Below are 14,762 nucleotides of genomic sequence, written 5' to 3'. Positions count from 1 at the left end.
AGGTTAGGAAGGGAAAATAGTGATCAGAATATGCTGTATGAAAAAAAAATATTTTCAATAAAATAAAATACCTCAGCAATGCAGGCCGTTGTTAACAGGTAGAAGTTTCAATCAGTAAGATAAATGTTTTTTCACACATTTGCTAGAGTATTGTACTTTTAGCCAACAAGTGATGGTCCTGTGGAATTACTATAAAGTCATTTTGGTGACCCATTACTCACGTCTTCTCTGAGTCTATAAGCATTCTATAATCACCCCATGGCTTTTGGAAGAAGTATTGTTGAACTATCATGACGTCAGGCCAACTATAACATCAAACAATTTCACATGTACAGAGGCAAATGGAGGCCAATGGTATGTCATGGGCTATTTAATATTTTTACTTACTTTTATTTTTTTAACTGATATACAAACAAATAAGGAATTGCATGGTTTTGTTTTTGTTTTTTCGAGACAGGGTTTCTCTGTGTAGCCCTGGCTGTCCTGTAACTCTCTCTGTAGACCAGGCTGGCCTTGAACTCAGAAATCCACCTGCCTCTGCCTCCCAGAGTGCTGGGATTACAGGCATGTGCCACCACCGCCCGGCAAGGAATTGCATGTTAGTGGTGCTACTTTTAATGTTCCATTCACACATGCATTTCACATTTAAATCAAACGCCCTCTCCTTAAATACTTACCATTCCTTTGTGGTACAAATTTCCAAAGTTCTTTTGGATAGCTTTATGAAACTTTCAGAATATTTCTGTTCCCTGTAGACACCTTACAGTACACTGCCTCTCCCAAGCTTCCTGCCAGTTTAGATCCACATGTGCATCAGATCACACAGCACTTGAGGTTTTCCTCCTGACTTATTTCAGCAAATATACTGATCTCTGGTTTCACCTGTGCTCCTAGAAGTAACGGGATTTCATCTTTTGTAATGATTGAATACTATTTTCTTGTGTGTAACATCCACGGTTTCCTTAACTATTCCTCTTTGACTGGACATGGGTCGTTTCAGTCACTATGAAGAACGGTGGCAAAATGAGCACAGAGTGTGCATGTCTCTTCAGCTTACTAACTCAACTCCCTATAAATCTAAGCCCAGCAAGGAGACTGATTTTAATGCAGGTGCATTTTTTCATTTTTTGAGGATTCTCAAATTTTACACAATATTTGCATAAATTTGCATCCCCACCAATGGTGTTTCAAGGTTCCCATTCCTGCCACACCCTCATCAGCCTTGTTATTTGCACACCTTTTCACACTAGCCAGTGTATTGTGGGGAAGTGGCACCTCTCTTGTAGTGGTAAATTAGTTAAACTGCTTTGGCTCCTGGCAGGTCGAGAGCACGTGCGCAGCACCCACCCAAGGATTTGAGAATGACACACACACACACACACACACACACACACACACCAGCTAATTTTGATAAGCCTTGACAAGCTCAGTGACTGAGCATTTCTAGTCCTCCTCGCAGCCAGCATACGTTCTCCCCTCCAACTCTCCTGAGTCAATTTGCTAAATCAACATTTCATCTCTGCTGCCCTAGACCCAATCGGGGAAGTGGCCTCTAGGGCCACCGGATTCGTACATGCCAGCGGTCCTTTAAGTTTCATCTTTCTTTCCCCATCATGGCAATTCCTCCCTCCCTTTCTCTCCATCTCTTGCCCTTGCAAACTAAAAGTCCTGCCCCATCTTCCCGCCCAGCCAATGGCTGTAGAGCAATTCTTCATTATCAGTCGAAGTCAGCTGGAGGCAGGGACCCTCAGGTCTGGAAGTGTGGCTTTTGGAGAGGCAAAATAAGACAAAGCATTAGAACCAATTCCCAACATCTCACTGTGGTCTTGATCTTCCCTGTTGATAAGTGATATTGATCTTTTCATTTGACTATTGGTCATTTTCAGTGTCTTCTTTTGAAAAAATATATTCTTAAGTCTATGGCTTACTTTTAATAGAGTGTTTATTGTTCTTGTTATTCTTGAGATATTCTAGATTCCAATCCCTTGTCAGATGTTTACATCATTAACTTGTTTAAAGCAAAAGAGACCATGCCCCAGAATCCAAGTGAGAGTGACACATGTGGATGCTCCAGGAATTGGTCAGATAGAATGTGGGCATAAGAAGGGCTTCCACAGCCCAAGTCCTGGAGGCAGAAGCACAGGGAATGCAAAATAAAACCTGGAATCACTTGCCACATCAGCATTCCTTAACCTAACCAAGAACATTTTGTCCAAATAACATACAAATGACCAATAAGTCTTTGAATTGTGCTCTAGGACACTAGCCAGTGAAATGGAAATTAAAACCACAACACGGTATCACTTCCGGTACTTGAGGATGGCCAATATAAGGAAGGGAGGGAGGGAAGAGGTAAGAATGAGGGAGGGGCAAAGGGAGGGATGGAAAAGGAAAAGAAGATGGGAAGAAGAAAAAGTGAAAAAGGAGAAAGCAGGAAGGAGGAAAGGAAGGGAGAAAAGGAGGGAGGAAAGAAGGAAGGAAGGAAAGGAGGAAAGAAGGAGGGAGGAAAGGAAGGATGAAAGAAAAGGAAAGAAATAGGAAGGAAGGAGAGAAGGATGAAGGAAGGAGGAAAGGAAGGAAGGAAGAAAAGGTGGAAGAGAGGAAGGAAAGAAAGAAGTAGGAAAAAAGAAAGGAAGGAGGGAAAGAGGAAGGAAGAAAGGAAGGAGGAAAAGAAGGGATGGAAGGAAAGGAAGAAGAAAGGAAGGAAAGAAAGAAAAGAGGGGAGAAAAGAGGAAGGAAGGAAGAAGGAAAGGAAGGAAAGGAGGAAGGAAGAAGGAAAGGAAGAAACGAAGGAAAGAAGTAGGAATGAGGGAAGGAGGAAGGGAGAAAGGAAGGAGGGAAAGAAGAAGGAAGAAAGGAAGGAGGAAGGAAGGAGGAAAGGAGAAAGAAAGAGAAAAGGAGGAAAGAAAGAAGGAAGGAAATGGAAGGAGAAAAGGAAAGAAGGAAAGGAAGGAGAAAAGAAAGGAAGGAGAGAGGAAGGAAGAAAAAGTTGATTTGTGAGGGGGTACTGAGGAAAAACTGAAATGCTTGCTAATTGCTTCTGGAAGTACAAAATGATGCAGCCACTATGGGGAAAATATGAGTCGCTTCAAAAAGTTAACCACTGAACTAGCACAGACTACAGGAACTCTTTAAGCAGGGTTGGGGGTTCTAACCTTGTGTAGCTAACACCTCGAAGAGTAACAGCCTTTGCCCTGTCCCCTTAAAAAGGCCTCTGAGCCACCTGACCATAAACCCTAGAGCAGTGGTTCTCAGCCTTCCTCATGGTGTGACCCCATAACACAGTTCCTCACGTGATGGTGACCCCCAACCACAAAACACTTTCATTGCTGCTTTGTAACTGTAACTTTGCTACTGTTATGAATCATAATGTAAATATCTGATATGCGGGGTATTTGATATATGCTGCCCTCCCCACACCAAGGGGGGCTCGTGACCCAGGGTTTGAGAACCCCTGCTGTAGATGTAGCAGTTTGTAAGTGTCAGCACCTTAGGGATTTTAATGTTCTCCTGGCCACGCCTATGAGCCCAGGCAGTCTGGGAGAAGCCTGAGTCCTGGGTCCCTCTGCCTTCCTGTGCACACTCTTCCTCTGTGTTTATCGTCAGTTGGCTTTGAGTTTCTCGGTTTAACGATGCTGGTTGAGCTGAAGCAGGCATAGGAAACTGCTCAGACAGCCCGACTTCTCGGGAGCAGCTATACTTTGTTCCATCTGTTCCAAACACAGAAATGGAGAGTTCAGCGCTCCGGAGATTAAATGTGCTTCATGCCTCATCCAAGTCACCATCAGCCCAAATATAATTTGGTTCATTTTTAATGATCCCACTTGGAATAAAAACAAAATTTCAGATCAGCTGTATCTATTTTTCTTCTGAGAAACAGGTGAAAAGACTGAAGATTTCTCTAACAGGCAGACAGTGGGAAGACTTAGGTGCAAGCAATAGATGCTTGATGGGCAACACGGATTTACGACAACTGCTTGGCTAAAAGTCAAGATTGTAAGCCTGTGCTAAAGCAGGTGATGGCATTAATGTGTCAGTTAACCCTTTAAAGCTAACCTCGGAGGGTGTGCTGATTTTGCATTAAAGAATGAAAATAAAGTGACTTCCTCTTGGATTAATTTGACTAAGAGAAAGCCCAAATTTGAATTCTCCATCTTTCTCCCCATGCCTCCCATCTGTCTGTAGGCTGTGGGCTACCGGGAAGCTATCTGTTGTATCAGTGCCTGAAGCCTGTGAGCTGTGCCTTGTTCTATACGTACTGAACAGCACAGAAAACAGGCATGGCCCCTTGATTTAATGGTATTATTCAAAATGGCAAATGGCATTTTGAGTTAAGAATCACCCCAATGCTGCTATGGGAATTACATCTATAGTAATTCAAAATAGCAAAATTTTTTTAGTGTAATGAGACCATTGCTATGATCCTCTGAGAACCTAACCCACCAAACCAGCAAGTCTCAGTGGGGGAAGGAAAACAAGAGACTCTGCAAATGGGCTCTAAAAGGGAACTATGCCACAATTGCTGGGTCCATATCCTTGGCCTCTGAAGATCAGTAGAGATTCAGGGTATCGGCTTATGTTATAAGTATGGAGTAAATCCTCCTTGTGGGGTCTCTAAGAATCACTCTAACACTAGTATGGAAATTATGTTTATAGAGACTTATGAAAATTAATGAATTTATTATGTTCCAGATCCTAAAGGTAAGATAGATGGCTTATGCAGGGAGCCATGGGATCTTACAACAGTCCCAAGTAATATACTCAGCCAAGCAGAAAGCAAGGGGAGGGCCCTCTGGGAGATGCTTTTATTGGGTATGGGAAAACTTAGCTAATTAAGGTTGAAGCCCACCGTGACTAGACAGCCTACCAGATGAGTAGCATTGCAACAGTTGCTGCTAATTCAGTATTAAGCCGTTCCTGATATAGAGGTTAAATACTTTTATGACATTTCTCTGTTAATAAATATATCGGGGGAGATGTGGGAAAACTCGGTTAATTAAGGTCAATGGCTACTATGACCAGATTGCCTCAGGACTCAGTGCAATATGGGAGACTTTCTTCACTGGGGGGTGGGGGTGCGACTTCTCCTTCTATGACCTTGTCTGGGAAATTCTAAGTCCCCACACTCATCACCTCTGCCTGAGGAAGGTCACCTAGCCTTAGTGTGATGAAGGATCAATTTCTCTTGACAAAACCTGTTCATTCAGTGGAATTCATGTGGCACAAACATCTTCAACTATTATCTTCAACAAGTCTATTCTAGAAGACTAAAAAACAAACCTCTCCCCCCACCTCCTTGTCTTCTACCATGTATCTGCTAAGCCGTCGGGTGTGTGCTTCCATGCCTTTAATCTGGGCCACACCCTCTGCTGGAGATCCACATGCCTGCAATCTGGGCCACACCCTCTGTTGGAGACCTACAGCCTTTAATCTGGGCCACACCCTCTGTTGGAAATATATAAGGACATTGGAAGAAGGAAGATTCACTCTTCCTTGCCTGCTTGCCTCGTAGGACTGAGAAACTGCTAGATCTTTGGACTTCCATCCACAGCTGCTGCTGACCATTGTTGGGGAGTTGGACTATAGACTGTAAGTCATCAACAAATTCCCTAACTATATAAAGACTATCCATACATTCTGTGACTCTAGAGAACCCAGACTAATACACTGGGAGGCTCAACTGTGAACGCCTTCCCATCATCTCACAGAGAGTGAGGAGTCTCTGTAGAACAACACACAGGTGAATAACACCCCATTCTTCCACACGAAACCTACCTCAGCACCATCAAACCATCTCCCTCCCATCCTCTGTCATTGATTTGAAGCTGTCACTGTATGCTATTTAACAGTCATCAGTGCACAGGGAACTATCTATAAAACCACAGGCCTACAGGGCAAAAAAGCAGCATCAAGAAATGTAGGAAAACTCTGCTAATTAAGGTTGAAGTCCACAATGGCCAGATAGCCTCTGGGATGAGCACAATATGGGAGATTCTCTTCTTTAGTGGGGCTTATGTGACCTTGTCTGGTGAATTCTAATCCCCCACACTCACATCTGCCTGAGGAAGGTCACCTAGCCTCAATTAGATTACAGGATCAATTTCTTTTCTCCTGACAAAACCTGTTCAGCCAGCACTTGAGATTCCTGAAATGTTTTCCCGTGCTAATGAGCCATTTCCAGGTCCCTAAGTCACCAAGCCAATGACTCATGCTCATCCTGGATGGTCCTACCCTCATTTCCCCAAGACAGGATAAGCCTTGAATTACCCTGAGTAAAGCTGCTCTGGTCCTGGTGTGATCATTCACCGTGGGTACACAGGTGTTTCAAACCACCCCCAACACCAGGTCTGCTCCCAAAGCCCTCATGGGTTGTCTCAGTCAATGGTCCATGAGAGCAGGGAGACCCACAAGGAGATAGTGTTAGAGTCTGTTGCAGTTTCTGCCCCCAGAGCTTCCATGTATCTTCTGGAAGAATGCAAGCCCCATCCCTTCCCTTTCGTTTCTAGTTGAAAGCGAGTTACTGAGGCTCATTCCTAAATGTATGGCCTCTATGGCATGAACCTGAGCTTACAGCTCCATCGAAACACTTAGCTGATTATGGAAACCTTATGTCACCTTGTCATTTGACGTCCAGGGATTTTAGACTATCTGTCAGAAGAAATCCAGATAGCTGTAGGGAAAGCATCTAGATATCTGCTCTATAACTTCACTGTTAGTACTTGCTAAAGCTCCATGTCCCTATTTGCCGGGGACAGCAAACAAAGACAGGGACTGCCTGCAGTAGGCGGGGATGGAGACAGCTCAGAAGCCTGCAGCAGCTCCCTGTAGAAAAGGATGGTGTCTGTGACTCTGAAAAGCAGGAGACACATCCCTCCAGGGGATCCACCATCTGGAATCAGGGACTGCCTGCAGTAGGCCTGGATGGAGACATTTCAGTGGCCCGAGGCAGCTCTTTGTAACAACAGTTGTTCCCATTTCTCCTGATCTTAGCCCTGGACAATGGTTGTATAGATTTCATTTGTGCGTGACTATTTTTCAGTTGTCCTTGGTGTGCATAATTATTCTATCTGACTTTCTTACTTCTCTCTCCTTCTGCTCTGGTGAATTCTGTGAAACTAGATGTTCCCTGTTGTAATGATTCTTAAACAATTAAGAATCGAGGCATGGGGCACAGCACAGCACAGTCCTAATGGCCCAGGTGCATGCTGTGTGTTTTTATCTTAGAAACAATATAATAACTGCATGATAGTAGTGCCAGATTAATGCTTGACTTGCAAAGAAAGTTTGACAAAATTATTAGAAAATGAATTAGAGCTGACATTGGGACCCCAAGGGGGGGGAAAAAAACTATTAACGTTATGAAATAAGTTTTGCACAACATTTGAGAGTGGTTCCTGGATAAGCAAGTATAGAATATGTATAATCTTATATTAATAAAACTAAGTCAAAACACTGGGACTCTTAGGAGAGTCACTGTGTGCAATGTGTAGACTCGGAAAGCTAGGGGAACTACCGAGTTAAGGGTTACCTTGATTCAAGTTAACCCTTGTTACTTTTGCCCATGTCACTTATCATTAGAGCTTCACAAGAGAATGCAAGTAGCTGGCCTCATAGCTCTAAGCTCTGAAGTATAATAAGTTAAAGTTTAAATAATGTTAAGTTTGCAGTTATTATTATTTTGGCTATAGACCTAGGAATAGAGAAGCTTGAAGCTTTGAGGAACAATTGCAATTCTTGATTCTTTGTGGGATGTGGTTATTCTTTTGAATTTGATTTGGGAACAATTACACAATGTCTTTTTTGTCTGCTTTTGGAGCATCAATAAAAGACTGGGGCAAGAAGAAGGCAGGGGAGCATGAGAAGAGCTTGTGAAGAATGAGTGAAGAGAGAATGTGAGGTGTGTGTAACGAGTGTGTGTGTGTGTGAGTGGAAGGAGAGTGCATGCGGGGTGTGTGTGTGAGTGAAGGGGGAGCACACAGAGGTGTGTATGAGCCAGAGAGTGCAAGAAAAGAAAAGCGCACAGGAGAGAAGCAGAGCGCGCAGGGAATGCAGAGCGTGTGCAGCCTCGAGCTGCGAGCGAATGAGGAGAGAGAAAGCGAGCAGAGAGTGAGAGAGAAGAGAAACTTTAAGCCTTGAAAAACTGCCTGTCGGCTTGCACCCAAAAAGTAGCCTGTGTATGTTTACTATGCGCCTTCCAGATATCCCTGCTTCCAGTTGAGAACTCCGATCCTGTGTCGAGGCTGGACCCCAGCACCTATTCCCATGAGTCTCTCAAACACCTTATAGGCAAACTGCTCCATAAGACATGAGTAGAACGGAAGCTTTTAGTGCAGAGATTTCCCTTGCCATCTTGCTGGTGAATACTGGTTATTCAATAGCAGTGTCCTAAACACTTCAGTGTGATATTCTTAGCCCCCAGCAACATCCACCTAGCATCATGCTTATTGATCAATGGTATAAAACTGTCCTGGCTAGTTCATATGTCAACTTGTCCCAAGTTAGAGTCATCTGGGAGGAGGGACCTTGGTTGAGAAAATGCCACTATAAGATAAAGTTATAGGCAGGCAACCCTATAGGGCATTTTCTTAATTGGTAATTTATGTGAGAGGGCCCACCTGGGCTGGTGGTTCTAGGTCCTATGAGTAAGGGTTTTTTTGTTTGTTTGTTTGTTTGCTTGTTTGTTTGTTTGTTTTTATACAGGCTGACACCTCTTAAGGGTAGTTCAACAGCTCAGCTGTGGATGTAAAGGAGTCAAGGTTTTCATAGCTCAGGGGTAGGGCGTTTCCAAATGGGGGATTTGGTGGATTGCAGAAGCAGAACATAAGCATAAAAAGTTAATCATAATGACCTCCCAAAACAAAACATGTTTGAAAGGTAGGCATAGCAAAGTAGTTATAACAACAGGTAGTCATAACGAGGTAATCATAGTGGCCAAAATAGCCGTTTGAAACAAAGGTAAGGTTGCAAGATGATTATTATACGTTTTGAAACAAATACATGGTTGCCATTTCCTGGAAAGGGATTCATTTGTCATTAAGGTTACTGGTGGGGCATAATCCCATCCTTCAGAGACAGAGGTTTAATCATAAACAGGACGAACCGAGTTTGTCTTTACTGTAAGATGGCTTTAAAGTGTAAGATGGTAACTATACAAGTGTGTGTGTGTGTGTGTGTGTGTGTGTGTGTGTTAGGTTTCTCCTTGCGTGTCTGGGACTAACATTGCCTCATAGCAATGAGCCTCAAAACCATGATCATTCCTTGAAGTGAGAAAAAGCATTAAATACAATATAATACATGCCAATCTAAACATGACGGAGCCTTGAAGGGAAGGAGAGGTTTCCCTTTAAAAGCTAGAGAATGAGAGATGGGAGAGAGAGGGCTACATGGAAAATGTGATGGTGGGGAAGCCAGAGGTGCCTCCTCCTGGGGCGGCTTTCAGAGAACTCGCTTGAGAAATTAGCCCTGAGGAATCTTTGGGCCAATTCCAAGGACAAAGGAAAGGGCATGCTAGGAGCCTTAAAGGGGAGGACAGCAGTCCTCTTAAGGGAGAGGACAGGAGTCACCTTAAAATCCAAAAGGGGGCTTCAGTAATAGTAACAGCAATAGTGAAGGGAGATAGGGAAACAGAGACATAGAGGGGTGTGTGTGTGTGTGTGTGTGTGTGTGTGAGAGAGAGAGAGAGACAGAGAGAGAGAGAGAGAGAGAGAGAGAGAGAGAGAGAGAATGGGGGGGGCATGAGAGAGATGTAAAAGAGATATGGAGAGGCCAGAGAAGCTTTTTCAGAGAAAATCCAAAGGTTAAACATCTGAACAAAGAAAATATCAAACATTTAGCAGTCTGGGGGTGTCTGGTGGAAAGTTTTGTGTCATGTGATTTAGTTCCATATGGCATATATGACAAACAGTATACCTAAGCCAGGGACTACAAATCAAGAGCTGTCAAGTCACAGTGCAGACTGCTCCTTAACTTTCTGTCCCAGGAGAGACTCAGGGAGGCATGACCTGATCTCTTCAAGGGTGGGGTCTGGTCTTTAAGGCAAGGGGCAGCTATCTTCAAGCTTTAACAACGAGGATTGCTACACTCACTTTAATAGTCCCTGATAATGCCACCCTTCTGCAGCTCCTTGAGGGACCTGGACATCATTTGCCATGTTAAGGCAGGAGGGAGACTACAAGAGCATCTACTAGGCCCTTCCAACCATAACATCTTTATTTATGACCCAGAAAACTAACATGATGGTTCCTTCAGTCAAGTTTGTCTTATACTCAGAAATTGGCAGAATTCTCAAATTGGTTCTCTGACCTGTGGAGTGAGGGCTATTATTGTTGGAAAGGCAAAATGGAAGACTTTAGAGTTGCCTCTGCCAAAGAAAATAGTGAATCAAAAACAATATTGTATTCCTGGAGGAATTGCAGAAATTACTGCCTCAATCAAGGACTTGAAAGATGCAGGGGTGGTGGTTCCCACCACATCTCCCTTTAACTCTCCCATCTGGCCAGTGCAGAAGACAGATGGATTGACCCGTCCAGCATGTCCAGTTATTCCCGGGTCCCGAAGAGGCACTACCTGAGGGTCAAAAATGGGGGGAAGAGAGAAAGGGGGCCAAGCACGCTAACAAAGTCAGAGTCAGTCTGGGTTGTGTCAAGGCCTCATTTAATGTCGGGGAGGTAAATGAGGTTTAAGTCTTAGAGAGAAGGAATTGACCTTCACACAAGAGCAAAGGAGGGAAGGGCAGAGACACCCCTAGCGATTGAAGCAGGAAGCGAGGAGGTCATCAGTGGGGACACCCGGAGTTAACGCAGGCAGGAACATTCCGTGGTTAGGGCAGGAACTCCACTCTTCTCGCACCGACAGCTCATGGGGAAGGCTCTAGTTAATTGTTCTCATATTTTAGCAGCCACCACCTTAGGGCTGTGAGTAAGCATTAAATCTGAATAGCTCAGGATGGCTTCCCACATCTCCTTCTTTTTTCTTTCTTAAGTTGGGGGTGGCTATAGAAAGAGGGTCAGTGGAAAGCCTGTGCAGGCAGAGCTGAGATTTCTACATCTTCATCTGAAGGCTGCTAGTAGAAGACTGGCTTCCAAGCAACTAGGATGAGGTGTTAAAGTGCGCCCAAAGTGACACTCCTATTCAAACAAGGCTACATCTCCTAATAGTGCCTCTCCTGGGCCAAACCATCACAATGAATTTTTCTATCATGAATTTATAGATAAAAAAACACACACACACACACATTGATCCAGGCAGTGGTGGCACATGCCTTTAATCCCAGCACTTGGGAGGCAGAGGCAGGCAGATTTCTGAGTTCGAGGCCAGCCTGGTCTACAGAGTGAGTTCCAGGACAGCCCCAGAGCTACACAGAGAAACCCTGTCTTAGGGGGGCAAACACACATTGAGTTTCTATCACACATTTATGCTAGAGAACTATCTTTCATTCAAATTGTATTGGTCTTATAAACTCTGTGTACATGGCCTTGATAAAGTTCATGGAGATAAAGAAATACTCTTTATAGCTGAGATTTAGTCAACTAAGAAAGGAAATAACCTTGTATTTCAGATAATTCCAGATTGCAACAAACGCAATTGAAGGAATAGCAGGTGTGTTGTGAGGTGCTATTTCTGCAGACATGTGAACACATGTCTACTCTCCTCAGACCAGAACATGAAGACAGACCAAAGTATGGATACCACCAAGGCCCAATTTGGCGAACCAATGAGCTTTATTGGGGTTACTTACAGAAGAATGGATGAGGGCTTTTTGACAGAAGCAGAAATGACTCAGAAACAGCTGTATCACCAATCCCATCCCATCATGGATAACAGCTCAGAAAGCTGGGAATGGAGCTCATTGCATAGCCTATGGGCAGGTTAGTAGGTTGGAGACTGTCCCTACCAATGACTCAGCTGGTCTGAGCCTCTTCCAGGCAGCTCAACTGCTTCTCCTCCCTTCAGGCCATTTGACTGTTCCCCGCTTCTTCCAGGTGGTTGGTCTTGGCGCAGAGTCTTCTGTACATCTTGGTTCATCTGAGAATGACTCAGCATTCTTTACTGGTTACTCTTGGAAAAGAACATTGTTAATCTAGTCAGTTTCAGGAACTTCTGGAAACAATTTTGAGTTCTTTACTCTCTGCTATAATAAGTTCCCTTGCAGCATCTCATCTCCATTTAGAACATCCTACTGTTTCAACTCCCTGTAAACATAGCATGTTGCAGAGAGCTCTTTTGAGATGGCATTTTGGATAAAGAGGACAGGAGAAATTTCTGAGAGAGGGGTGGTAAGAGTAAATCCTGAAGGAAGCAATAGAGCCAGTCATGAGTGAACTGAAGAAATAAGTCCTGGAAAAAAAAGAACAGGTCTAGCAACGACCCTGAGATAACAATGTGCCTGTGTGACCAAAGCTCACCAGTCAAAGAAAGATGGGCAGGAGTGAGCAGAGCACGCACGACATTAAAAGTAAGAATTTATGACGTAGTTTGGGCTGTTATACAACATGCTTTGTTTGCTTTTCTCGTCACTGTGACTATGCATCCAACTCTGCTTGCCAGAAACAAAGACAAACACATTTTATCTTCCACAAAGCCAGACTGTATTGAGTGGAATAAATTCACAAGGTTCATTGATCTCAAAGGCAGCAATCTTCCAGATAATCTCACCTACCTTGATATCTGCTCAAGAAGAATATAAGTTCTTTTATTCTAATGTTCACTGTTAACAGTAGCGCTCATTACACGTCACACAGTAAATCAGATACATACAGATGCATGCATATGAGTTACAGAACAAATACACATTAAAGAGGCTACAGAAGAGTTCAACAGTTTTCAGAAGTGCCATTGGGAGAAATGCCATAGGGTCTATATTGATAGACAACCCAGTCCAGTTTGGGGTAAGAAGATGTAGAGACAGGTTGATAGAGTTGAGAGCAGAGATGCAGTGTTAAGTCCCTTTGGGAAAGGAAAGAACGGAATCATGTTTGAGCAAGAACAATGGGCTCAGGTCCAAATAGGCAACCAAGCAGTCAGACAGATGGCAGGGAAGTTGTTAGTGTCAACAGATGGGAACTGAGCCAAGCTAAAGCCCCAAGGACAGGTGAGGGTTCTTGGCCTCAGTCCTTGCTACACTCTAGGTGTCGGAGAGCCCGCTGGTGCAGCTGTGCTATCCCAGTGCTACAGATCCTCAACTTTATGGTCTAAATGAGGAAGGTACAACCCTTCCTTGGTCTGGAATCTGATGTTTTCTGGAATCTGATGTTTTCTGGAATCTGATGTTTTCTGGCATTTTGATATGCCCTTACAGTCTCAGTCCACTCCCAATAAACCTACGGGAAACATCCTTGCTACTCCCAGGAACAAGCCACTTATCAGTCTGTGCTGGACGGGTAGTACCTTCTGGGTCTACCCAGGGACACAGTCATTCTCTGCCTTCAAATAGGCAAAGCTGACAGTGTAAATGGAGTTTGGGGGTGCAAAGCAAAGCTTGCAAACCCACTCTTATTTGCAACAGGCAGTAACTTAGAGTAAAGCATTAGCTTGGTCTCAAAATTAGGGAAGAAAAACTTTAGTTTTGGATCGACATTCAAGGAATACAACCCTCCACAGCAAGAATGGTGTGCTAGATGGTAGCACTACATATGGTAGCAGAGGCTTGTAGCACAACTTGCTCACATCCTGTTCACACTGCCAAAGACCAGAGAGTGCAAGCTTAAGCCGAGAAGCCTAGAACTCCCGAGGCTGACCCAACATCCCCCTGTCCACCAATAAGGCCTCATGCCCCAGATATCTCTCACACACACACACCCCCAAACATCAGCACCAACTGGAGACCAAGTGTTTGAACACTTGATCAAGAGGGCAGCAGGTCATGTTCAAACAGTAAGATGACACCTGCATTTAATTGCATAAGACACTTAAGAGTTGTGTAGATCTATGAAGTTCAAGGGCAACACACTCTGAAATCTTGTCACATTTTATGCACTTTTAATGGTTAAGTTGTACTTAATTACATACTGTAATAGACTTGGCACTTTAGGCAGATCTAAGTGTCTGAGAAGGGCTATGTGAGTTATTGTGAAATGAGCATTGGAGGGCTATCTCAACCCAGAGGAAAGCCTGAGAGAGCTGCCAAGGTGTTTATGGCAGGTGTCCTGTGGAGGTCTCCCTCCTCACAGCTGGCTGAGGGAGCTGGGCAAGAAGTGTCTGGCATTTGAAGATCTTCATCTGGCTTATGTATTCATCTAGAATTTTCCACACAAAAGCAAGCGTGAAATTTGCTTTATGCTCAATTATTCCTCAACAATGACTTTTCAAAAGGAAGTCTTGTGTCAATGATAATTACACTGTACTTAAATTACAAATGAAGCCATTGAAAGGAGTTAAATAGTTAAAGTGGTGGTTGTGTAGGTTTTATTTTTAAAGGTAACTCAAACAGTTAATAACAATTCAGACTCCAAAATTGCTAACAGAAAATATCTCAAGTCATAAAAAAGGAATGTAAGATGATAGATATGCTAATAATCTTTCTGTGGTTGCTTCATAATGTCTACATACATCAAAACATCATGGATATACCATAGTTATTTATGATTTTTGTCACTTGTATCTTAATAAATTGGGGGGAGACTCTAACCCACCCCAGGAGGACACATTGTAAGAAAAGGAGAATCCCACTTTCCTGCAGCAACTCTGTACAAGGCCCAGAAGAGCAAGCAGGAGTAGCCCTGCCACGAACTTGTGAAACAATTCCCTAAAGAAGAAACTCGCCA

The sequence above is a fragment of the Apodemus sylvaticus genome, chromosome 4, assembly GCF_947179515.1.
Source record: "Apodemus sylvaticus chromosome 4, mApoSyl1.1, whole genome shotgun sequence".
NCBI classification, from domain to species: Eukaryota; Metazoa; Chordata; class Mammalia; order Rodentia; family Muridae; genus Apodemus; species Apodemus sylvaticus.
This window is presented reverse-complemented; position numbering follows the sequence as displayed.